General features: G+C 37.9%; 1 protein-coding gene and 1 pseudogene across 1 annotated transcript in view; one reads left to right on the top strand and one right to left on the bottom strand.

The window, feature by feature from the left end:
• Positions 1 to 27853, top strand: part of THSD7A (thrombospondin type 1 domain containing 7A) — a 399875-nt gene that overhangs the window by 125447 nt on the left and 246575 nt on the right. The gene's annotated exons all lie outside the window — the stretch shown is intronic.
• Positions 507 to 620, bottom strand: LOC136311400 (small nucleolar RNA SNORA42/SNORA80 family; annotated as a pseudogene).

The following is a 27853-nucleotide window of genomic DNA, read 5'->3' as shown; positions in this document are numbered from 1 at the left end:
TAATTTGTTCAGTGAATTTCAATAAGTCCCACTGTCCATCAGAGTCTATTTGATCAGAGCATTAGGAAGATATAAAATGTGAAAGCAAAGGGAAAGAGAAGGTCAGAGTATCTCAGAGACCACAATGTATATTTAATTTTAACATCCAATGAAAAAAGTTATTAAATAGTGACTGCAAATAAGACTTTATTCCAGGCAATATGCTAGTTGGTAGTAGTACATTTTGTAAACATTTAAGAAACACAGATGCCTTCAAAAGAATAGCAAATATTAATTCTGGAAGAACAGCAACTTCTGAGGTGTGATTCACCCTTTCAGTATTACAAACATTTATGTACATTCTTGTGCCTCCTGACGATCGTGACAAAATTTTTTATTTTAAAAATGTGTAAGGCAACATTTAAAAAAGGCAAATGTATGTTCTTCTTGTTTCCATAAATTGGCTATCAAACAAACATGATTTTGAGTTAATAAAACTGTAACTGGAACTAGTTTCATTTTTTTTCCACTGTGCGACCCACTTCAGTGCCTGCAGCCTATGGGCAGAGGCCAGGCAATGGTTCAGGGCCATGGTTTGCTCTGGCAGGGGTAGTTTCATTTTCTGAAAAATAACTCACTCCTGGGGGTCAGTGAGCATGAAAAAACCCTCACTACTCAAAGGGTTAATAAGAGCTGCAGTGCAATGACTGGGAAAACCGTGGACATTGGACCCGCCCTGACCCTGTTTTAATCCTGGTCCACTCATTGGGTATAGTAAAACAAATTTTACTTAGTAAAAAAAAGAAATCCTAAGATTTCTAACCTACAACACGGGACTAATAAATAGCAAGTACAGGTATGTGTTTGTGTGTGTGTGTGTGTGTGTGTGTGAGAGAGAGAGAGAGAACTGGAAGCCATGTCTCATAGTTTGTAGTTGTGCTCTTAGGTCTGTAATATGCAAATTAAGACAATTTGGGAAAGGGTTTTCTAGCCTCTTCTACACTTCAGAACTGCCAGGGGGTAAGTTTGCATGATAGTGTGCAACAACACACACACTTGTTCATCTAGGAAGGGTGAATGAAACCCATGCGGGGGCCATTCGGAGAGCTGATGTTGTCTAGACAAAAAAGCTAGCTAAGAGTGTTGTGCATATTTTTCCTAAGCAGAAATACTTGGCCTTGAACTGCTTTCTCAAACAGTTGTTTAATAGAGTATCTTCTTCAGAGATTTTCCAGAACGGTGAGCCTACAGGATTGCAAATTTCTGTCTAAGGAAGTTGAGAAGAATTACATTGAGCTAGCCTTGTTCCCGAGGCAGGAATAAGAAGCAAGAGATGACAGTGGCCATAATATTGATAATAATACTTGCAGTTAATAGATATGGAATACCTAGCATGAGCCAGATGATGTTCGAAATGCATTACATGTAATACTACAGTATTTGTCACAAAGATCTTATGAGATAGGTATTCATATTATCTCATTTACAGATGAGCAGAGACCCAAAGAACCATTCTGATTTGCTCAGGCAGAGTTTTAAGATGGCTTCCCAGGATTCCCAGCTCAAACACTAATCTAGGTACTTTTGTGAAGAGATTTTGCAGATATAATTCAAATTCAAATTAGACTGATTTAAAAATAATGGAAATGTATCCAGGTGGGTGGTAGACAAAAATCTCACATGAGCCCTCCTAAGGCAGAAGGTTTCTCCAGGCTGGTGGCAGAAGTCAGAGACTCGGACCACACACAGGATTCGGGATGCTGTTGCTGCTTTGATGAAAGTGACTCCCTACTGACAGCCAGCAGAAGCAGGGCCAGCAGTCACCTAGCAGCAAGGCCCTTGATTCTGTCAGCAGCTGGTCCTGGATTTTCCCCAAACTCTACCGGCAGCCATCCAATCTAGCTGACACCTGATTTCAGCCTCATGATACCATGAGCAGAGAACCTCGTCCTACCATACTGGACATCTGGCTTACAGACATATGAACAAATAAGTAGGTGTTGTTTCAAGCTTCTCTGTTTGTAGTGATTTTTTTATATAGCAATAGAAAACTAAAATAGTCATAAATTTACTGAGTGTACATGCTCTTCACTGCTAAATTCTATAGAAGTAGAAGGTAGACCGAGGCATAAAACAGAGTTCAGACCCAGGAAATATACTGAACTGTCAGAAATAAGACCTGCAGATGACAAGGTACAGCCATTAGCACGGCATGAGAAATTGTTGACAGGAGAGAAAGTGATCTCAGGTGTGACCAGATCTTGAAAGACTGAAGAAGAAACAGAGAGAGAGAGAAAGAGATAGAGAGAGAAAATAGAGATAGAAATGTGGAGAGATAGTGAGAAATATAGAGAAAGAAAGGGGAAGAGAGAAAGAGAAACTGGTTCAGAAGTCAAATCCCTGTGTAGCCCCCTTATTGTCACATGAGTCAACCTTAGGGAATGTAGTCTGAGAGGCCAGATGTAGTGGTATTTGGAAAGTGGGAAGAAGCATGAGCTTGTCACCTAGAGCCTTGAAACTGAAACTGTGGCTGAAGGGCCAATAGCATCTGTGTCCCGTGGGAGCTTGTTAAAAAGGCAGAACGTTAGTTCTTGCCCTACACCGAGTAAGTCAAATCTGTAGTTCTACAAAATCCCAGATGATTTATTTGCACACTAAAAGTTTTTGAGGCCCTGGCTGGTTGGCTCAGTGGTAGAGCATTGGCCTGGCATGCAGGAGTCCCAGGTTCGATTCCCGGACAGGGCACACAGGAGAAGCACCCATCTACTTCTCCACCCCTCCCCCTCTCCTTCCTCTCTGTCTCTCTCTTCCCCTCCAGCAGCCAGGGCTCCATTGGAGCAAAGTTGGCCCGGGCGCTGGGGATGGCTCTGTGGCCTCTGCCCCAGGCGCTGGAATGGCTCCAGTTGCAACAGAGTGATGTCCCAGATGGAAAAAAAAATTTTTTTAAGCACTTCACAAAGAAAACAACAACAGTTTCTATATAATAGTTTCTGTCCATTTCCAAATAGAGTGTAGCTAAGGGAAAAGACCTTCATGGAATCTGAATGATTCTTCATTTTCTATTTTCTTAATATCCTCCTAGTGAATTGTAGTAATATATATCTTAGAAAAACTTTTCAGAACACTCAGCAATGAAATAAATATATTGCTGAACTAAGAAGGAAAATAAATTACGCATGTGCACGAATCTTCAGATGATTCTCATGCATGCTTAAAGAAAGATCTACATATTAAAAATCTGTATGAATTATATATGAAAGCCCATATATTTACTATATGCTCCATGCAGAGACTAATTTATCCCGGTAGGCAACATCCCACATAAAAAGAAAGGAAAAATGCACATGTATTGTGTTTTATAACAGTTTGAGTGGTGTGTGTATCTTGAAACGTGGTAACTGAAACCCTAAGAAATATTATTACATGTTTAAATTTTAAAGTAAATATTACTATTTTAAATTATGCAAACCAATTTCTTGAAGTCATGAGAATTACAAAATAGTTTTTTTTTTAAATCAGTATGTGAAAAGATAGGGTATTTTTTATGTTCTTGTAAAATAAAACTAATAAAATAAAGTTTTCATTGCTTAAAAAAAAACATGGCAAGCAACATAGGCATGTAAATTTAATATATCCAAAAAGTTCTTTAAAATTACCAAATTTTTCCAATGTGAAGTTGGATTACTTGGAGATGAAGTGTGTTATTTTCCCTAGGCTGTGAAGTAATCATGAATATGGGAATAGTTTATTAGAAAGATAAGGCAGTGACAACAAACAGCCATGGAATCTAGGGCACAATAGTTCCAACATGAGATTGCGATTAACATCAAAATAAATTATTATAATTTTCAGAAATGCTTATGAGAGATAACTGAATCTTTCATCTACTTTTATGAAGGCCTATATATAAACAGGCAAACATGAAAACATTCCAGCGGTAGTTTTAATCATAACATAATTTTAGTAAAGAGTATGCATGTGAGGTTTCTGTCTTTTGGTTGGACATACAGTTGTTAATTTTATTTTCCATGGAAGGCGGTATATGTCCTAATTGTTAATTTAAGTTAATAATTTTTGTTAGCCACTTGAAAATCTTTTCTCCTATTTAAGTGAATTTTTAGTAGGGGAATAAAATAGAATTACATAAAACTCAACTGCTTTCCAAAAGTTATGACATTTCCAGCATTGTATAGTGGGTTTTTATCTGAAATTATTGCCCTTAACTATGTTTCTACAGTATCATTGTAGGAAAAGAGAGTGCGTTATTTAATCAATTTCCCTTCTGTTATCCCATAATTGGAAGCCCGCCAGGAATTGATCTAACAAGTGGCATTTCTCTAACCTGGGGTCGGGAACCTATGGCTTGCAAGCCAGAGGTGGCTCTTTTGATGGCTGCATCTGGCTCGCAGACAAATTTTTAATAAAAAAAATAACATTAAAAATAAAAAACATTCTCATATATTATAATCCATTCATTTCCTACCGTTCATGTTCATCATTGCAGGTGGCTCAAGCTTTCCTCTGGGACAACACCAAATTTTTATCTGATAATGCCTAACATACATGGGTCGTTGTATGGCTCTCACAGAATTACATTTTAAAATATGTGGCATTCATGGGTCTCTCAGCCAAAAAGGTTCCCGAGCCCTGCTCTAACCTGATCTACAATCAGAAGACCCCCTGTGAAATAGTTTTATATCTTTAGCATGTTATATGCCTTACTGTATTCAGAAAAATAGTAATTTTTAGTAATTAAATAGTAAAATTTAGTAACTACAACCAATTAAAATAAATATACAGTTTATCAAATGATCAACTACAAATACTATTTCCATATAATTATAAGAGTAGTATTCTTATATATTGTGCTGGCTTTGCTTGTCAATAAGTGAGAAGATTTTGTCCAGGACAGCACAGAATGTATTGGGACAATGTAGCTGTCTATGTGAACACGTTCAGTACTTTTCCTGACATCTCTGTCAATGCTAATCATAATCACATTTATAACACACTATTTACATGAGACCCAAGAAGTCAGTTAAGCAGTCACTGTCATACTTCATTGATATAGGTGGAAAGTTGAAGATTTCACCCTGGGAAGTGGTACCAGGAAATAGCAAAGCTAGTAGATTCTGCAATTGAGTTTAAAGGGGAATTAAAAAAAAAAACAACAAAACTGCATGCAGCATTTATCTACAGTGTGTCCATAAAGTCATGATGCACTTTTGACCGGTCACAGGAAAGCAACAAAAGATGATAGAAATGTGAAATCTGCACCAAATAAAAGGAAAACCCTCCCAGTTTCTGTAGGATGATGTGGCAGCATGTGCGCATGCGCAGATGATGACGTAACAGCGTGTATACAGCAGAGCAGCCCACAGCCATGCCAGTCGAGATGTGGACGGTACAGAGGAAAGTTCAGTGTGTTCTGTGACTCACTAAATTTGAATTCGTAACCAAAGTGCAACGTGAATATGGGCGCGTTTATAACGAAGCGCCACCACATAGGAATAACATTACTCGGTGGGATAAGCAGTTGAAGGAAACCGGCAGTTTGGTGGAGAAACCCCGTTCTGGTAGGCCATCAGTCAGTGACGAGTCTGTAGAGGCTATACGGGATAGCTGCCTAAGGAGCCCTAAAAAATCTGTATGTGCGTGTGCTCGACAATTACACCTAAGCAAGACTACAGTTCATAAGGTGTTAAAGAAACATCTCTGTTTTACGCGGTACAAATTGCGGCAACAAATGGAACCCACATCGAACTGCACTGAATAGGTAATGAAACTGGGAGAGTTTTTCTTTTATTTGGTGCAGATTTCACATTTCTATCGTCTTTTGTTGCTTTCCTGTGACCGGTCAAAAGTGCACCATGACTTTACAGACACACTGTATTTAGGATGCATTTTGATCACCGTAACTAACTTTTAGGGTAGCCCAGGATCTCAAATTTTAAGAATTCTTCTGCATTATGCAAGACTAACTTATATTTTATATATTTTACTTATACTTTTAGTGTATTTGTAGTCATAAAGTTAGACTGATAAAAAAACTGATAAAGAATTAAGAATTAGTGCTAATAAATATCCTTAAAGATATAAAGCTTAAGTCAGTACTTTTTACTAGAAAAATATTTTCTTGTGGATTTTCTCCATTTTTTCCCCAAAAAGAAGGTATAAAAAGCATACTATAAATAGAGCAATAGTAGTACAGTATAGGTTTAATTTTTTTTTTTTGTATTTTTCCAAATCTGGAAACGGGGAGGCAGTCGGACAGACTCCTTGCATGCGCCCAACCAGGATCCACCCAGCACGCCCACCAGGGGGCGACACTCTGCCCATCCGGGGCGTTGCTCCGTTGCAACCAGAGCCACTCTAGCGCCTAGGCAGACGCCACGGAGCCATCCCCAGCGCCTGGGCCATCCTTTGCTCTAATGGAGCCTTGGCTGCGGGAGGGGAAGAGAGAGACAGAGAGGAAGGAGAGGGGGAGGGGTGGAGAAGCAGATGGGCGCTTCTCCTGTGTGCCCTGCCTGGGAATCGAACCCGGACTTCCACACGCCAGGCCGATGCTCCACCACCGAGCCAACCGGCCAGGACCTGGTATAGGTTTAATTTTAAACCTATATTCGTGTACTACATTTTCCTTCTCTAAGGCCATGGGACATAATTTTTTTTTTTTTTAAAAGCTAATGCTTTTTAAAGATTGAGGCTGCATTGTTTGGATAGAATGTAGGATTCCATACCTTCAGATCAGCATCTAACTAGTCTAAACACAGAAGTTACACTATATTAATAATATGACAGAGATTCATTTTTTTCTTGCTGCAAATTTACAGTATTGAACTTTTCAAGACCTTAATTAGTTATCTGACTTTTAGCAATGTTAAGGTATCTTGACATTGTAAAAACAAAAACAAAACCATCAGTGACATTTTAAGGCATACATGTTTATTTTTTTAATCACTTTTATATAAAATGAAAAATAAACTTGGGCCACATAGCTGCCTCAAAACCTGATCTGATTCTCCAATTTTTGTACCTATTTAAAATGATTAGAACTGTTAGTTTCTATAATTTTGACATTGCTTTCTCTTCAGGTTACAGTTTCTGAAACCGGCAAATTCATTAATCTTTGTACTTCCTCTCAGAGTTGGATGATTTCCAACCTGAAGTGTTATTTTGAACCTAAATAGAATCAGCCCAGAACAGCTCTATGCTACATTGAGAAATAAAGGTGTCTTTAGAAAAAGAACTTCAAGCGCAAATTAACTTGAAGTAATTTAACCTGAGTGTGGAATAATTTGCAGTCTTTCTTCAGTGCAGCTGTGGTAATTGCTTCTGTAGGCCCCGTTGGGGGAGTTGCCTGGCTACTTACAATTTTGTCACATCTGTCAGCTGTAGCTAAATGGAAAATATAGTAAGAGGTAACATTACAGAGATTTGGGACGTTCCCTAGAGGGTCTTGTCTCTTTGCAGGAGCGAATAAATTATGTGAAAGCCTAAATGAAATACGGTATTGTTGATTTGCCAACTCATGCAATCTGAAAGAATGAAAAAAAAATCACTTCTTAGATGCGCTGTCTAAATGCTCTACAGCCAGAAGCTACCTATCTGTCTATTATGGTCGTATTTCCTGATCCAAACATCAAACCATTGCTGTCTATGGTGTGGTAGGTTTTCTTTTTCCTGACTGTTCAGTTTTTATAAAGATATTTTACAGAGAAATAATCATTGTATCATATTTAGATACAGATATGCAACAATTTTTTATTTTTGAAAAAAAGTAACATGGATTCTGACATACCAGCGACCTACAATATTAAATGTCAGAGTACATTGAAAGGCTAATTTTATAATTATGATTATATAGTAAAAACAGTCAACAGCTCCCAGATCAACTGGGGCAGTCTGAAACTAATAAATATGGGAACACCAGTTATCAGACACTTAGTTTACTGTAAGATCTTGTGTGCAGTGCTTATTTACTTGCATTTAATTGGTGTTATTTTTAGTGGAGGAATTTTATTACAATTTCTAGAATGGTGCCTAAGTTTAGACACTAGGTGACCTTCAATTTGATCTTCTTACTATATAGGTTCCTGTATTTTCTGCAGAGAGATCACAAACTAAGTGGAAGGTTATTAACAATAGCTTCCTCTCTCATCTTAAGGAGGATTTGTGAAGGCTAATGAAAAGACATTTGAAAGCAGTTTATAAACTTTAAAGGATCTATAATGATTATTATTAATTTTTGGAATTCAATTAATAGTTGAAGAACAGGAATTACCCATGCCTCTTTCTTGGGCTTTGTTCATTCAAGAAATATTTTACCTAACATTAAATTTATGCAGAACACCATGTAAGATATAAAATTGTGTAAGTCATCAGTATGATCAAGGAGGTTGTAGTCCAAAAATAAGGTAACATTTAACAAGCATAGAAAATAAATTAACATTACTTAAGAAAAGGAGAATTCTGTTTGTTCTTCCTGAGGTTACCTGTGAAGACATCTGGGCATGAGTTGGGCCTTACAGGGTTAATGAGCAGTCAACAGTCTGAGTGACTGGGGCGGTTATTCCAAGTACAGGGAATATAATGTGATAATGTTTTGGAAGGTTCAAGGCAAAAGATAGGTCGGTCATTGGCAAATAATACAATTAGATCCAAATATAGAAAATCAAACTGTTATGATAAAAACCAGAAGTCACGATATTATCTGAAGTACAGGGGTTGAAAGAATCACAGATCTTATACTAGGAAATGTCACCAGAATCCATTGTTAAATCCACAGAGATGGCAATCGCTTTGGCCTTGCGCAATTCAAAGATATTAAATTCATTGCTGCTATTTGAAAGCTTTATGTTTCCCACAGAAGTCTTATCATCAGAGATCTTGAACTTCTGATCAAAACTGTAGTGGTGGGTTTGTATTCTCATAGCCATCATCAGAACACAACCTGTGTTCTACACAGACAAGACCTGTGCTCTCCGTATTATATTACTACTGCTGATTCTCTTCAGTTTTGTGTGTTACTTGCCTAGTGCTTATAGGTGTATAGTTTGTAAGCCCTGATCTATAATATTCCAGAACTCCATTTCACACTCATAATACTTTTTACTTCCTTTTCTTTGAACACTACCAAGAATTTCTCTTTGGGGGTAGCACCTTCATTTTTAGAAGTTCTTCCTTATACAGAATTAGAATCAACTTGTATCTGTCAGCTGTTTGTCTTATATATGTTTGATGGAGTCACATTAAAAGTCTAATCTTTTCCTGTGATCAATCTTTAAAACAATATATTATCTCTTGCCAATTTCATCCTCATTTATGGATTTAATTATCACCTGTGTTGCTAACTCATTATTTCCAGCTGCCTACTGAACACCTCGAGGTCTTTGTCCCACACAGTAATCAAACACAGCATGTCTGAATTGGAGCTGGAATCATCTTCTTCACCAAACTAGGTTCTAATTCTTTATTTTCTAGCTTAGTAACTGGTCTCAGCATTTATGAAATTATTCAGCCTGGTAATCTAGTCTTCCTAAACTCCTTGCTTTACCTCATGTGTATTTAGCAAGCACCACCACTGCACTGACTTATTTTAATTCTTTATTATCACATACTGTGCACCACTGCACTAGCCTGCTAGTCCTCATGTCCTAAGCCATGCCCACTGTCAATTTGGTCTCCATACTGCTGCCATAACGTCTCTCTAAAATCCTATTAGTCGTCTGATTTTTAAAATGTCACTTATTTGCTACCATATTCAAGATGAAGTCCGAACTATTTAGTAGATAAATCAGTTTTCAGCTATCTATTTTCTAGTATCCTATACTACTATGTCTTAACATTACTGTCTTTGGACGAATCACACCAACATTTAATTTTCCACATTGTGTGTCAATTAACTGCTCTCCCAACATCCTTTTCCACCTCATTTGACGGGCTAGCTCCTTTGAGTCCTGTAATTTGAGTTCAGTTAATGCCTTCTTGGTCAGGTCATTCTGCTCCACCCCATATCAGATTGATTAGGTACTCAATTTTGTCTTTCCATAGAACCTATGCTGATAGCTAGCACTACATGGAAATCCGTATTTTATTTTTTCTCCTTCTCGAATCCTAAGTAGGCAACTGAGGATACAGATTATTTCTTGATAATTTTCTGGAATTCTAGCATCTAATTAACAGACAGTGACTCACATTTGGCATTCATTAACTTTTACTTGGGTAAGTGAATCAATAACTACTTCTAGGTTAAACATGTTCAGATCTTCATTCATTTTAAGACTCTTCATTATTTTTACTATTCCTGGTATACTTTCTGTTTTACCAGTATTATTCTTTAACTGAAGTTTATTATGGTCAGCAAGAGATAACTGGAAACAATTCTGTGAAGAAAGATCTATGAACTTTAAAGGTAGAGGTAGTTTTTTTAATATCTCATTTCATCCGAATGTTACTTCTGTGGCCATGCGGGATTTAGTCACCTCACTGAGTCTTGGGTTCCTTATCCATAAATTATGAGTAATTTCTGGTCATAGTATTATTTTTGAGAATAATGACACAGTCTAGGTCAGAATTTTGGCATGTAGCAAGTTTACATTCAATTATTTACATTAAGTTTATATTTTAGTAATTCATCACATTATTGCATATGTAATAGTCAGGCTAAGATTTTTGTGAAATAGTCTTTCACAACTAGACTTTGAGCTCCCACTTTTTTGGTAGGTATTATAAGTTAATTTATGTTTCTAGGAAGTGAAGAATAATAGTTCATTTTGGTTAGACAAGTTGGAATAGGAAGCATATTGCATTATTTTAGTTCAAATATTGTGACTACATTCACAGTTATTTTGCTCAAACAGAAGTCCCCCTGTCCCTTTTCTGATTGCTATGAACTGTTTGTAACAAACCTCATTAGCAGTGTGATGAACAATGCCTCAAGCTTATGGAAGTTTCACCACCTCCTATTCAATAGTGGCATCAGTCAGCTACTCCCTCTTCAAGGCATTATCGGTCATTCAACTCATTTATCAGTCTTTTGCCCTGTGTCTGAATACTCTTAATATTCAGTTTAACTGGAAACCTCTTCAGTGGACAGAGAGCTTGTAATTTAGTGGGTGACATGGAATACTATGTCTAAATCCAACGGTGAGTGGTCTGACCAGTTTCTGGTGGCCTGGGAAGAGCATAAAGTTGGTCTACTTTTTTCCTTGCTAGAAGTGTGTACAGGCAAATAACAACTATTGGAAATGACATACTAAGAGGGTGGCACTATAAAAAAAAAGTCCAAAATGAGGTCTCTAATTAACTGGAGTCAGGATTAGAAAAATAGCTAACAGGTACAGGAAAATGAGACAACGACTGATGAAGTAAGTAGTTAAGACTCCTTAAGTAAGTGGCAAGACTCCTTAGCTACACTCACACTTTATATAGCTGCATGCTTTAAAATCCCAAATGGAAATTTTTTTGAGTACCCCTATAAACCTGGTTATTGGGATGTTGAGAAAAATGCAAAGTGGAATTATTCGAGTTGTATGAAATAAATTACTAGAAAAGTATTTGTTGAGCTTTCATGCAAGAAGTAAAATAGAGATGTTGTAATTAGTTGCAAGTCTCATGTATTATAGAAATTTTTGTTTTTCAAAAATATGCATGTAATTGCAGTAATGTGAACCATAGCAACAGCTACCATAAATCATGGCACATGAACCTGATACATGCCAGGTTCTTCGCACATATTCTCTCTCTCTCTCTCTCTCTCTCTCTTTAAAAAATTATTCTTAGGTGAGAAGCAGTGAGGCAAAGAGACAGACTCCCTCATGCACTTGACTGGGATCCACTCAGCAAGCCCACTAGGGGGTGATGCTCTGCCCATCTGGGGCCATTGTTCCATTGCTCAGCAACGGAGCTATATATGTATATTTTCGCGCCAAAGGTGAGGCCGTGGAGCCATCCTCAGCGACCAGAACCAACTTGCTCCAACTGAGTCATGGCTGTGAGAGGGGGAAAAGAGAGAGAGAAAGAGAGGAGAGAGAGAGGGGAGTTAGGGAGTGGTGGAGAAGCAGATGGTTGCTTTTCCTGTGTGCCTGACCAGGAATCGAACCTGGACTGCCACATGCCAGGCTGACACTCTACCACTGAGCCAAATGGCCAGGCATTCTGTGCACATATATTTTCTAATTTACTCCAGCAGTAACCCTGTATGTATTACTGTTCTTGCTTTTCAGATGAGGAGAACAGAGAATGAAGCTAGTCAATAGCAAAGCTATTACCTTTCCATTAGGAAAACATAACACTAAACCCACTACTCTTTTATTGCAGATACAAGATGAAATGGTGTCTTAATTATAGTTAACCTTTAATATTCTGATTGAATATTTCAACAAGCCTCATCTTGAACTCAAGACTAAAAGTCTCACATTGACCATTTTCTGGTTGATGAACTTTGAGTGAGATACTTTAAATTTCCTAAGTTTAAAAAAAAATTTCCTAAGTTTATTTTAAATTTATAATATATGGAGGAATGTACATATTTAATTGCTTTATTAGGTTATGAGCACCCCTCCAGTTAGTACATAATAAAATAAATGTTGAAAAAAGTTAAATAAATGGATGAATGTAAACTATTTCCTTCATTTGGAATGACAGTCATTTAAATTTTAGAAGATATAAAAAGCTAACACATCATGGACATTTTCACTCATATGCAAATCATGTTTCTTTTTATATTTCTTTCAAAAATTTAGTAAAAATGTCACCCCCCCTTTTTTAAAAACGGGAGGAACTGCTTAAAACATCTATGACTTTGTAACTTCTATTTCCACTTATATTTGTCACTGATACTTACTACTTTAGGTAGTATTTTTTTATTTAGAAAACATCACTAAGAAAGAGAAACTAAATATAGATAAAGGAAGTATTATCCAAGTATCCCACTAGATGAACACTTGCGTATTGGACTCAGCTAACATTTTAAAAGGGACTATTTCAACCTAGCAGAAGTGTTAGAAGTATCAGCACGAATATGTGTTTAATTTTAGTGTGTTATTTAAAAAAAGATTCTTTTAAAAAAATGGTTGACTTGTTGACTTGTTTTTCCCCAGAAGAAGAATTAAACAACATGAGTTGTTTGGGGACTGGCATAAATTAGCCTTCAGGGTGCTCATCTTCCCCCAAAAGGACTCTAGGAACGGATTAGCCTACCTACCGTAGGACAAGATTCCTCAGCAAAACTAGCTTGTTTCAAACTTTCATCTTCTGAAATACAGAAGCCACTTCCTTAAACAACAGAGCTGAAGAAAAAACAACACCAACATCAACCTCATGATAGAGTTCATTATCAGAAATAAAATACCTGAGAGCCAGTGGGGTAAATTGTGGCCACCAATCAGACCTAGATTTCAGGAAATTCAGTTTGAGAAAAAGAGAGATAACTCAGCTGTCTTTGACAAATTGAGGACTTACCTTCATTCTAATATTTGTACTTTCTCTAAAATATCAATCTGTCATACAAATTTTACTCTGGGAAGCAAGCACTTTCAAAGTATATATATGGCCGCCTCACACTCTCTGACCAAGGTGAACACATGCTTCGCTTCTTGTCTATTCACCAAGTTTGGTTACTGTTTGGAGCCTGAAAGGTTAGGTAGAAAAATGTATTGTAGTTTATTTTCCTAGACACACAATTTGTCCTTTGGAAGATATAGCTAAAGAAATACTTAGGTCTCCAAGCATTTCAGGAGAATGTGGAATGTTGTTTTCTCCATTCTAAGAGTATGTGGTCATGCTGAGTATTTAGGTTCTTATTTGCTATAATATATGAATTATTTGTTTATATGAAGCTAAAACTGTTTCATAATATTCCCCATGAAATAAGTGAATTTTATAATTTGGCAGCATTTTAGTAACAGCTAAAGCTTTGAACTACATACAGGCAGATACAAGTCTGTGTAGCTCAGCTTGGCAGGAACGCTCACTGGTCTTTGTCCAAAGCTAACCTTTTCCCTTTCTTCATTACATATGGGTGAAAGCTTTCTTAATTGGAATAGGTTCCATACATAAAAATCTATCTTCACTCCATTTGCTATTGATTTCTAAAGGTTTGACCTCTTATAGTTTTTGAAATTATGGGTTAACCTTCTTGCCTGAAGGAAAATGGCACCTGGGAATGGCATTTTCATTTTCTAAAGTAATGTCACCATCGAAGCTGGAAAAAAATGGCCTGTGACATTAACCTATGGCTCTTAAGAGGATAACATCATTTAATTGGTTTGGTCAAAGAAAAAAAAAAAAGAACCCAAAACATGGTTTTATTTTCAGTTGACCAAAAAAGAAGAGAAAAAGTGTGGCCCTCAAAACCTTTTCTCACTGTGATATGACAAGGACAAGGTCACAGAAGTGACATCTACTCTCTGCACTTCAGTTGTTAGAAGTCCTAATCCCGTTCCAGTAAAAGCTACTTCTCTATTTCAATGAAATTAGGGGAAATGACAGTTCTGAGAAAGGCATTTTATTGCACACTGTGATATTGAAGGCAGTCATTGAACCAGTAAGTGCTTTGACCTGACATAATAGTTATCATTTTAGCAGCTTTAACCAATTTGGTCATAATTGCTGGGAAGATAGTTTGTCAAATAAAGAATTCCTGGCCTCAGACTCTGAGGATTGTCTTTATGACATAGTCCTATCATGGCCAGAGCTTCCATTGTCATATCTTAAATGTTTTTCTCTATTGTGTAGAAATTAATATTTATCTACATTTTAATCTTAGAAAGAAGGGAATCCTACAAAAATTTAGTTTTACTTGAGAGAACAAATAGAGGAGAAACTTATTTTTAAATGTATCTTTATAGTCTATCTACATGAATTCCAATTAAGTCTTAATTATTGCCTTCTTTATAGCTTAAACTCTTCCATTTTACCACAGCTCTCAAAGACTTGCTCTGTGAATCAGCTGGCATAGGGCAAGGCAGGTGCAGAGGGGGCAAGGCAGGTGCAGAGGGGCAAGGCAGGGCTTGAAATGCAGGCACAGAAAACTACTTCTGGGTCACGTCCTCCTCCCCGCCCCCATTTCGTACCTGCCTAACTCCACTCCTGTCACTCTGCCTCACTGCCTTGCAGTCCTGCACACTCATCTTCTTTTTTGCCAGTTGCAACATTGACTCATGTTTTTCCCTCTGCCTGAAATGTCCTGTTCCGGTTCCTTAGACAGCTGCTGCTTCATCCTTTCCAGTGTCTGTTTAAATTTTACCTCTCAGGAAGGTCTGTCTGTGCATCTTCTTTTCTAAAGTGCATTATTTTGTTCACCTATGACCTCATTGCATTTTGAATGTGAGGGCGAATGATTGTAGGCAGTGCCTGTGTTCTCTCTGGTAAACCCTGCTTTGTTGTTTCCATCCAGGCTGCACTTTAAAATATCTGGGGAGCTTTTAAACAATGCTGATGCTTGGGCTCCGTCTGCTAGAACCTTTCAGCAGTTGGCCTTGGGTAAGGCCCCAGGTATCGGTATTGCTTAGAAGTTCCCCAGAGGATCCTAACTCACAGCAGAGTCCAGACGCTCTGCCTGGGGCTGCAGAAGGCACTAGTCAGCATCATTGGCCACTGCGCAAGACTCGGCAGGTATGAAACGCATTCTGATTATCCATGGGATATGAATGTGTTTTTTTTTAATTTTTTATTTATTCATTTTAGAGAGGATAGGGAGAGACAGAGAGGAGAGACAGAGAGAGAGAAGTGGGGGAGGAACTGGAAGCATCAACTCCCATATGTGCCTTGACCAGGCAAGCCCAGGGTTTCGAACCGGCGACCTCAGCATTTCCAGGTCGACGCTTTATCCACTGCGCCACCACAGGTCAGGCGGGATATGAATGTTTGATGGGTGACATTCTGGTTTGTTTTCCAAACTATTCCTTAGAGAGAAAAATACTCTTAAGCAGCAATACTCTAAAAGTTGAAATGAAAAAGAAACAAATATAAGTAAATCTTCTGAGCTTCAAAATAAAAATCTAATCCTGTTTACCCCTTTGAGTGATGAAATCAAGATATTTTCCTTTAGTTCTTTTACTGAATGTTTTAATGTCTGCCACAAAATGTGCCTATAAGCTGTGTGTATTTATATATATTTTTCTTAACTGTGAGACTTTGTCCGAAGACCACTAAAACCATAATAATAGGACAGTCATTCTTGCTTATTACAACCAAAATAAATAATTTTTAATCAAACAAACATTTTTATTTTTGGTTATTAGCAAAAGAATGTTTTTAGTATTATCACTATTTTAGTGCACATTTTTTAAAATAACTGGTGATTTTGTGTATACCAAAGGCAGAACTAAGATATGACAAGAGAGGTATTTGTCTCAGTGTAAAATTTCAGTGCCAAAAAAACTCAGTAATCAAAATAATAGCACTTTAATATAATATTTTTAGAAATCAAAGTTAATACAAAAAAAAATCCTAAAGATAATATCAAAATTTTAGATAAAGACTACTGCCAATACTGAGCCATTTTGAAGTGTAAGCAAACACAAAAATATCCACCTCCAAATACATCTTTTAATTTTTTCAATGGTTAATTTTTTTAGAACAATATAATTAATGAAAAAATTGTTTCAGATATTTTCATGCTGAATTTTGGCACAGAGTAGTTTATTGTAATTTTAATTAAGCTGAAGCTAATTAAATTGTTTTAGATTATCTCTTGGTCAAGAGAAATGGTCAAACATGGCAATTTTCTTAACTCAAAATTGGATAAACGAAGAAGTAGATTTTGAAATAAAAAAGATTGATGAGTTTGCTTCCAGGAAACATTTCCACATATTTCCTTTTGCCTCAGGCTCCAACATGGCTTCACAAAGTTTGGTGATATGCATGAGTCTTTATTTAAAAATTAATTTAACTGCTTCCCTGAAAGAAAATATGACACCATTAAATCAAATTAAAATTGTTGGCAAAAGTGAGACAAAAGCCCTGGCCAGTTGGCTCAGTGGTAGAGTGTTGGCCTGGCATGCAGAAGTCCCCGGGTTCGATTCCCAGCCAGGGCACACAGGAGAGGCACCCATCTGCTTCTCCACCCCTCCCCCTCTCCTTCCTCTCTGTCTCTCTCTTCCCCTCCTGCAGCCGAGGCTCCATTGGAGCAAAGATGGCCCGGGCCTTGGGGATGGCTCCTTGGCCTCTGCCCGAGGTGCTAGAGTGGCTCTAGTCGAGACAGAGCGAAGCCCCGGATGGACAGAGCATCACCCCCTGGTGGGCAGAGCGTCGCCCCCTGGTGGGCGTGCTGGGTGGATCCCGGTCGGGCGCATGCGGTAGTCTGTCTATCCCCGTTTCCAGCTTCAGAAAAATACAAAAAAAAAAAAAAAAAAAAAGTGAGACAAAGATGTTTATTCTATGTTGATAATGAAGATTGAACAATAACGCCCTTTGAAATGTTACATAATATAGGACAACCAAAAATATGCAAAATTTGTTCAAAATAAAAGAATGAATCCTAATTGTAGGAGTAACACCTTAATATTAATCTAAGATAGAACATAATCCAGTGAGAGGAATTTTAATAATAAAATGAAAGGGGTAATGTAATAGCTTAATATCAGCTTGACCAAATTTATTTTAAATGCAGGGAATTATAAATAGCAGCTGTATAATCTAGCTTCTGATAGCAAACAATAGCAACAGAAATAGTATTTTAAGTAAAAAGAAAAATCAGAAAATACATCCTGAGTTTTAAAAAAATTCCTTTTTTTTCTTGATTTTAGTGTTTTCCCCATGGGAATATCTGAAAGAAAGGAGGAAACATAAAGATTCTCTAATTAGAAATATCCATAGCCAGGAAATGAGCACAGCTTCAAAGTTGCGATATCAACTATGCCAGAACTTCTGGAATATTTTATAAACTCTAACAAGAATAACTTTATATATAAAAGTTAGGCTCCAAAATGTCTCAAACTGTACTGAATTCCATTCTTAATAATAATTTATATTTTATTTTTAAAAGTGAGAGGGGAAAAAAATAAATGACACTAAGAGAGCCAAGAGAGAAAACAGTAGATATTATTTTTTTAATATCATTTAACCATAAAAAATCTTAAGAAACTGATTATAAACACTCCTACTTTCCTTAGGAATCTATTAAATAGACAACCACAGAATGAAAAACTTGAAGTCACTATGGAAAATTTGAATCATCTTTATTTGGAATACATATATTACAGATGAAATGTGTAGATGGCATTTCATTGTCCTGGTAAAGATTTAGTGATAACCCAAATTTGTTCTTATATGAACCTTCTGTACAATGTGTTACAACTTTCTAGTCATCTACCGATAAAAAAAAGCTAAGCATTCCAATCAAGAAAGTAAAAACAATGAAGATTTTATGTGACCATCTTTTAAAAGGGTGTGTAAAACTGCAAATGGGTTTCACAACAATTAAGCAAACTGCAAATGACAATGAATAATAAATGAACACAAGTCAGGCTCTATAGGATATTTCTCAACAAGAAGAGTGTCTTATAGACTTCCAAATACACCTATAAAATCATTTTGCTGTAGTTCGTGCAGTTTAATTAATTAGGTATTTGATTATTGCTAATAAAAAATATGCAGCTCTGAATCATGTCTGGGACTGAAAAAGAAACAGTTTCATCCTAGGAGTTTGTGATGTCTTATAACTGAAGCCATGCATCACTAGGGGCAGACCAGAGGCTATCAAAGGAGCTGGCCATTGAAGTTTTCGATCATTTTGAAGATAGATTTTGCTAGTGCTAGCAGCATCAGAAAAGCAACTAAAAGCATTTACTACCTTCTGTTCCCACTGTTTACCATCGAAGGTCTATTAATGCTCCTTTGTAGCCTTCAGGTATTCCACAGACATCACCAGAGAGAGCTCTTCTTTATCTGTTCTTAGCCTCCAGAACTGCACACAGGAACACTTCTCATCAGATTGAAAGCATCAGCAAACCCGTTAACTCTTAGAGAAAATCACATCTATTTACGGGAGTCAGAGGCTCGCCATCTAAGACCGACTTCTATTCTGACTGCCAGCCTACTATGAAAATGTGAGCTAAGAGCGAAAGGAGTTAGTTTCACCTCACAGTAGCAAAGAAGTAGATATAATTGGGGTAGTCTGAGTACTGGGACCCAGTCTTTTTTAGCTTATGATACTGTGAAAACTTCTTCAAAAGGATTGGATCGAATCTCTGTAAATAATAGATTTATACCAAAGACTTTGAAATTATGTGAGTCCTATGCTTTTACTGAATAAGTTAATATGTCTACAGTGCTTTGATATGAGGCCTCTTCACCCCAGTGAATCACTTTATTAAACTACCAGAATTCTGGAAGTGGTACATCTTAGCCATCATGTGTTTGGAGAAGTCCATTGGTTTCCAGCAGGGCTATGTTAGATATGTGTTACCACAGCATTAACACCCATGAACAGTGGTTTACATTTATAAGTTGGTTTAGCTACCTGGTGGAGAGCCCTAAGCAAACTCTTGAATATAAATGTTCTCCTTAATGTATACAAAAGTTCAAAACCCAAATGCCAAACAGAGTGTGTCCTGCTCAATGCCTGGATCAGCTGCCCCCAGTTTCACAGCCACAAGCCTGTAGACTTCTGGCTTCTGCCTACTTGATGAAGATTCCTCTGTGGTAATGGCGCTCCATTGTCCATACCATAGAACCTAAAGGTTCAAGTATAAACTCGTTAGCCTAGCCTTCACAACTTTGCAGAATCTGACAAAAACTAGGCTTCCAATCTCACTATATCTTAACATTGTATTTAAACTGGACTCCAGCAGCATGTTAATCCAAAGATTGTTTGTTTTTGCCTCTGTTTTTGCTCCTTGTTCTGCTTGGTGTTCTTTCCAATTGTTTTTATACCTGTTGAATGTCACATATTGCAACTTAAACTGCTCTTTTTTTTTTTTTTTTTTTTTTTTTAAGTGAGAGGACGAGAGATAGTGAGACAGATTTCTGCATGCACCAGGATTCACCCAGCAACCCCTGTCTTGGGCCAATGCTCAAATCAACTGAGCTATTTTTAGCACCTGAGGCTGACTTGCTTGGACCAACCGAGACATCCTCAATGCCCGGGGCCATGCTCGAACCAATTAAGCAGGAGGGGAAGAGGGAGAAAAGGGGTAAAGGGAATGGGGTGAGAAGCAGATGGTCACTTCCCATGTGTGACCTAACTGGGAATCGAACCCAAGTCATCCATACACTGGGCTGATGCTCTGTCCACTGAGCAAACTGGCCAGGGAATTAGAGAAACTATAACTAAAAATTAAGGTAGTTTAACTTTCTCTAATTTCCAAAATAATGTTAATTACTCATTTATTTAAGATCACTTCATACTTTTAACATTCTTAAAATTGCAACGTTCTTCAGTTTACAGAAAGTTACTTCAAAGAGCTCTCACAGTGATTGTTGAGTTGCTCAAGAGCACTCCATATATATTTAATACCCTGTACTTTTTAAATCGAATTTATTGGGCTGACACTGGTTAACAAAATTATACAGGTTTTAGGTGTACAATTCTACAGCACATCTCTGTACACTGATTTGTGTGTTCACCACCCCAATTCACATAGATATTTGTCCCATAACATTTGTCCCCTATGTCCTCTTCACCTCTTCACACAGTCCCCCCACCCCCACCCCGGCAGTCAACACACAGTTGTCCGTGTCTGTGAGATTTTTTATTTTGGTCCTTTTTGGAAGGATTAATCAAAATTATATTTTTAAGCATTATGTTTTGTCACGCTAAAACATATTTTCTGTTGGGGGTAGCCAGAGGTATATATAAGTCTTTTCTTCTCCTCTGGTGAGGTATGTTTTCTGTGCATATTAACAGCTAAAGTAATCATTTTAATTATAAAGGAATGAATTCATATTTTATTCAGTTCTTTCATATTCCACGTGGGACCTTTATAAACAGAGACCGTCCATATACATAATGATATGTGGGTCAGGAAAAGAAAAATATTAAGTGATAAATACCTTGGACTGGTTGAAAATGTCAAACCCTGAACCCAGGCAGAGAGCGCGCCCATAAACATAGCCAACAGCCGCTCATTTAAAAATATATCCCACCCACTTTCTCGAAACTTAGGTTTCATTTGGCAGAAAATTCAGTGCAGTGATGAAGAATCTATATATATACTTACACAATATATATAATAACCAACAATGCCCAGGCTCATTATTTGACTCCCAGTAAGTCAGCTGATCTTAAGGAAATAGTCTCAGACTTTTCAAGACAGTGGCTCAATTACATGCACCTGCTCTGTTCCCACACTTTCCTGCCTCATACCTCTTTCAGGACCTAGATTGACCAACACCATCAATTACGAGTCTCTCCAGGGCAGGCTGTTTCACCCCTGGTTGTGTCTTACACATGCAAACTGGATATTTGATTCATTTATTCTTGTTTAATTATGATGATGTATTTGTGTGGTTAAGACCATAATACTTCAATTTCTCACAGGGAAAAAATAATACATTTCACACCCTAAACAGAACGCTACACTGGATGACACAGACCTATGCTTCTTGTCCAGTTTACTATCATGAGTCCCAGCTTAGCCTTGAAAATACCACTTCAGCATTCTGGTCTTAGTGTACACAGAATGAAGTGTTTGAGCTCAAAGTCTCTGGAGCCTATTCCAAATCTAAAACACTCTGCATTGGTTTAACTATCAATATTAAAAAAAAATTGTATATGTTGTTTTTTCCTAATTGTTTAATGTATGGCTTGGGAGTTTTTTCTCGGTACATTTATTAAAGCAGATCAGTAGTTCCTTTCAGATTTTTTTCAGGCTTGCTTTGTACAGTTTTATTAAATCACAGAGAATTATCAAAAATCAGGGTAATTATAGATTACTTTCAGTTGCATACATTGATACATAGATGGGTTACGAATAACGAAACACAAACTACTAACATTTATTGGCATTTAAACATGACAGCTTCTTTTCAGGAGTATGTTTAATGTAATATGGCTATGGTCTACGACTATTGCCATTGCGTTATAGACCAAAGATGCTTTTCTTCTCTCTACTTTTCCCTACTCTTTAATGTTAATTTAATATTTACTATAACAGTTTTTATTTGGAAGCTAAGTTTTTGACAGAAAAGAGTATGTGATTAATAATGACTCTGAAGAAGAAAGGGAGGACATAAGAAAGAGCACAGATGTTTTGTTGCTGGTTGAACCAATTGGCTTCAGAAGAGAAAGTAAAAGAATATTGTGAACAAAGCTCATAGAGCCTCCTATAATGTTCAGTGAATGGACTCAGACCAATTCAGACAATTAGCACTTAGTATGAAACTGTTAAAATAAAACACACAACATAAAACAGTACTATTAGATTCTACAAGCTGTGAGTAGACAGTTTTTCCAACTTATTTTAATGTGCTTGTATTAAATTAGAAAAACAATTTAATGCAATGATTACTAATGAAATTTCATGTTTTAATTCCTCTTTTTTCCTAAATTATTAGCTTAATTGCTACTATACAATGGAATGTCACCCTTTGTATTTTTAAAAAGATATCATTATTTTACATTTTTTTGGTATATTTTATAAAACATACCCTTACATATATTTTTAAACAAAATGTTGTACTGTACATTAGCATTTTGTTTAAAGAAAGTGTAAAGCCAGTAGCCACAGCCACCATCACAGATGCGTGGCCCATGCAGGTTCAAATTTGATTCAGACAGACCCTAATGAAACAATGGAGTCAAGAACTAGTGGGCCATTATTTTTAATCCTAGCTTGCACCCAGCGGGCAAAAAATACACACAGTGGGAAAACACTTCCCTTTCCAGTCAGGGCTCCCAAAGCCACTGACTTATCCAAGTTTCCTAGAATCAAAGATTTCTACCTCACCAGCCTTATTCACCTCTGTTCCCCATCTCCTTCTTTCTGCACAAACTCTGCATAAACTGGCTTCTCCTTCAACACTCCGCCATCTTGGCTGCTTCTCCTACCCTCCACATGGCCTTTCTCTGCTGTCCTCCAGCATGGGCTCCTCTGCCCCATTTTATAGGGTAGAACAGGGTAGTCAACCTTTTTATACCTACCGCCCACTTTTGTATCTCTGTTAGTAAAATTTTCTAACCGCCCACCAGTTCCACAGTAATGGTGATTTATAAAGTAGGGAAGTAACTTTACTTTATAAAATTTATAAAGCAGAGTTACAGCAAGTTAAAGCATATAATAATAATTACTTACCAAGTACTTTATGTCAGATTTTCGCTGTTTGGCAGAATAATCTTTTTTTTTTTGTATTTTTCTGAAGTTGGAAACGAGGAGGCAGACAGACTCCTGCATGCGCCCAACTGGGATTCACCCGGCATGCCCACCAGGGGGCAATGCTCTGCCCATCTGGGGCATTGCTCTGTTGCAACCAGAGCCATTCTAGCGCCCGAGGCAGAGGCCATGGAGCCATCCTCAGCGCCCCGGCCAACTTTGCTCCAATGGAACCTTGGCTGTGGGAGGGGAAGAGAGAGACAGAGAGGAAGGAGAAAGGGAGGGGTGGAGAAGCAGATGGGCGCTTCTCCTGTGTGCCCTGGCCGGGAATCGAACCCGGGACTCCTGCACGCCAGGCCGATGCTCTACCACTGAGCCAACTGGCCAGGGCCTCAGAATAAGTCTTTATAAAACAACTTACTATAGTTAAATCTATCTTTTTATTTATACTTTGTTTGCTCCACTACTGCCCACCATGAAAGCTGGAATGTCCACTAGTGGGCGGTAGGGACCAGGTTGACTACCACTGGTGTAGAAACCAAAACCTTTAATCCAATATACAAACAAGGAAGTTTCTAATACAAAGTCACTTATCTGAGGCATAATGGGATTCCTCATGAGAGTGACCACCCCACATCATGCAACAGTCAAGGGTTTGGGGGAAAAGCTTAGTTTTGAAAAGATCTTAGTATTAAAGTGGGAAAGGCTTAGTCTTAAAACTAAGCCTTAGGCTATAAGGACCCTGCCTGCTTACAGCCTGTTCCCCACAGCCAATGCAAACTATAAGTGTGCAAACATATATATAATATTTAGAAACTTATTGGACCAACAGTGATGTAAATATCCTGGTCACCATTAACTGGCAAATTAGAGGATGGTTTACCTTTAAGAAAGTAAAGTCCCTCATGTGCATGGAGAGGCTCTAGCAATATTGTTATGGGTCATCTATTTTTATATTTGTTATTCTTTAAAAACTTGGAGTTTGTATCTATTTATATTCTCATTCTATATAAAAAACTCACTCTTGGACCTCATTTTGTATCTGTAACTCTGTACTTTCTTTCATAGAGAAAGCTCCCAATTGTACAAGCTGCCAATCACACAAAAGCTGGATCTGTTCTTGCTGCTAAGAAGTGAGCTGGGGACTCAGGTCTTTAGGACTCTCAAGACCAGGGGTCCCCAAACCTTGTACACAGGGGGCCAGTTCACTGTTCCTCAGACTGTTGGAGGGCCGAACTATAAAAAAAAACCTCTGAACAAATCCCTATGCACACTGCACATATCTTATTTTAAAGTAAAAAAAAAAAAAACAGGAACAAATACAATATTTAAAATAAAAAACAAGTAAATTTAAATCAACAAACTGTTCAGTATTTCAATGCGAACTACGCTCCTCTCACTGACCACCAATGAAAGAGGTGCCCCTTCCAGAAGTGCAGCGGGGGGGGGGGCAGATAAATGGCCTCAGGGGGCCGCATGCAGCCCGTGGGCCGTAGTTTGGGGACGCCTGCCCAAGACTGTGCTTTTCTTACTGTGCCTACCAATCTCAGAGAGCACTCACTCCAGGAAAGGGAGTTTTAGGTGCAAGCATCTAGAGATCACAGAAAGAGACATGTGCTCCAAAGCCCTCCTAGCCGCATATTGTAGAGGGTTTGTCACTGTCACACTGGAGAGAACTTTCCTGAGAAAGGAGAACAGCCGATGACTATGTAGTGTATGTGGCGGACAGATCAAGAGAGGTTCAAGTGAGGACACGATAGAAACCCAACTCATATTGGCCTTTTATTATCCTCTGGGGTTTTAGGTCTCAGCCTTACCACTTATTAGTTCTACTCATACCGTATTTATTAAATTTATATGCCTGCAAAGCTGTTCTAGCTGGCAGGGTCTGAAAATTATTGGTAATTAACATTAATGGGCAGGAACAATTTCAGTGGCAATTAGAAAATCCTTTGGCGTCGTGTCATAATAACTAGTTCAGAGAATTGGCTCTTCTGACAGTCACATTTTCTCCTTAGAGTAAGCTTTGTTGCATGACCTTATATAAGCAGAGAGAACTGGGGATGTTTCCTTTATTTGGAATCTAAGCATGCTTATACCATCAAGAAGCAGCCAAGCAAACTCTGCTTGACATCACAGACAAAGCCTTTTGATGCTGCTTTACCTGTGAATTGGCATTGATGGCTCCTGAATTGTGAAATTCTGCTACAAGTAACAGACCCGTCAATGTAACATTTAACGCTTAAGTCACCCTTTCCCTTTTCTTTGATTTGCATCCATCTTATTAGAAAGTGACACTCTCTTATTGATTTCCTTCCGCCCTTGAAAGAGAAGATAAGAAAAACGAAAATGTGACAGAGATAAGAGGCTCTCAAGGTGATCCATGGGTAGAGTCCAAAGGGAAGGATTGTTTCCAAGGGAAACTGGGATCTCAGGAAATGCCGTGAAGGGGACAGTATTCAAAGGTCAGGGAAAGCACTTTAAGGTTATGATCATGTACTTCAGGGTCTGTTCCATCCTTGGTAGTAATGGAAGTGCTTTAGAAAGCATATCACTCTTATCTTTTACGTTTCTGTGTAAAGCAGTTTAAAAAGTTACGAGTGTTAGCCATATACAATCTCACATCAGTTCCAGTGGCTGTTTGCTACTCGTTGTTAAGTAACTAAAGGGCAGAATATGTTTGTACTACCCTATCAGTCCTTTCAGCGCCTACCTGCCCCGCGAGGTCCTGAGTTGGTCCCACCTGTTCCTGGAAGACATCCTAAAATACTCCTCACTTCTCCTTTTGAAATATAGTCATTCCTATCCAGGTATAAACTAGGTTTCCTGACTCATAAATAGGGGACTGCCCAAACTGAGTGGTTCACATCAAGGCTCAGCAGAATCCCAAGGCCCAGGGAGGAAACGGTGGCTCTGCAGCATGCAGCCACCCAACAGTAGGGACCTGTGAGCATTGTTGGGCGACCACCCCACTGTGGTTCCTTGACACAGGTGACATCTGGTGCCCATTCCAAAGTTGAAGGACAGTAAGTAGGTTTTGTCTGGGTTCCCACAGTTGGCGATGGGCGGTTGTGGGAATGCTTTCTGCACTTGACTTTGCTCCTCTGTTGAAGGGTTGGCTCAGATCCCGCCCCATCACTGCAGGCCCAAGTCCTCATTAACTCTCCCTCCCCGGGCCCAGGGATCCTCAGCTAGTCTTGGGTGCTGTGGGCGGGGAGAGGGAAGCTTCTGCATTTTTCTCCAGTCTGTTTCTGATTTATTACTAAGGCATAATAAACTCTATGCCCAGCTCTATCAAACCCTTCCTTTTTTATTCTCAGGAGCCTTTTCTTCTCCTAGCAAAACTTAGCTCTTAAGATAAAAAACTTTGTTTTTGAAAGTGTCATTTTTTTAATGTCAACTTCAAAAGCCTATTTTGGAAGTTTAAAAAATACAGCCTTCTTTTCCTTTGCTTCCTTTGCTGTTCTGTGGACACCCCTCCTGCCTCTCCTGCGCCTACCTAGAGTGCCCCTCATTCTCCACAAGGCAGGGTGAGGACCACCAGCTGATTAGAAAGCCAACATTAGACGGTGTGAAGAAGAACATTTTAAAGTCTAGTATCTCAGGGTGTGACACTGCTCTACTTCCAGAGTATTAGAGAGAGAGAGAGAGAGAGAGAGAGTAGGACTGGGAAAAAATCGACCTGGCACTTGCTAATATGTGATCGTAGGCAATTAACTTCTCTGGGCTGACTCCATCATCAGTAAGAGAAAAGAATTGTACACATTTCTAATTGCTGCTGTGAAGTTTAAATTATTATAAAATGTTTCACCAAGAATATGTCACGTCCAGATCACTCAATATATTGTAGATTTTATTGTGAAAAAAAAAACATGTCTCTAAAGCTTAGGCAAATATGGTATCTGTTCACTAGGTTCTTCCCTTCCAGGAACAATCAACACTAAATGTGTGATCTATTTAATACAGCATTCTATGAGCTGTGTTCAATTATTATCTTCTACATATAAATGAAGAGTTAGATGCTTGCAGAAGTTAAGTGGTCCAAAGATGCATAGTAAATAGAAGTACAATAAATAAAAGACCAGCATCTACATAAACCCAGATATATCTGATAACCAAATATATTCTGTTCTTCTGACTGCCAAAGATTGTATATATTTTGTTATAAATAGGGACAGCATACATATGTTTTGAGGTACTTTGATAACACTATTTATTATTCTGATAGCTAAACTCTTGGCCTTCTTGAAGTGTTTTATACAAGAGAAAGTTATTGAGTTGCTTACAAAGGATTGTGGGTTATAAGGACTGACAGCAATAAAAGGTGAATAACAAGATTTTATACTGGTGGTGAAACCGGAGAACACCAATATAGTAAGAGGAGTGTCTAAACAGGCAGTTGTTGGTCCTAATATTATGTAGAAGTAAAAGACCTCGGAACGTAGGCAACTTCTATTTTTACTGTAACATGTTACATTTATTTTTAAAGGAAATGTATCATAAAATGTATCATTATTATTTTGCAAATGTCATTTCGGTCATATTTTTGTCCAACAAAATTGAGAGTCATATATTTCATCTAATATCTGGTACTTTGACTTAACAATGCATAGTGA

Source organism: Saccopteryx bilineata, chromosome 7, assembly GCF_036850765.1.
Source record: "Saccopteryx bilineata isolate mSacBil1 chromosome 7, mSacBil1_pri_phased_curated, whole genome shotgun sequence".
NCBI classification, from domain to species: domain Eukaryota; kingdom Metazoa; phylum Chordata; class Mammalia; order Chiroptera; family Emballonuridae; genus Saccopteryx; species Saccopteryx bilineata.
Note: the sequence above shows the minus strand (reverse complement) of the source record. Positions and strands in the feature narration are given on the sequence as shown.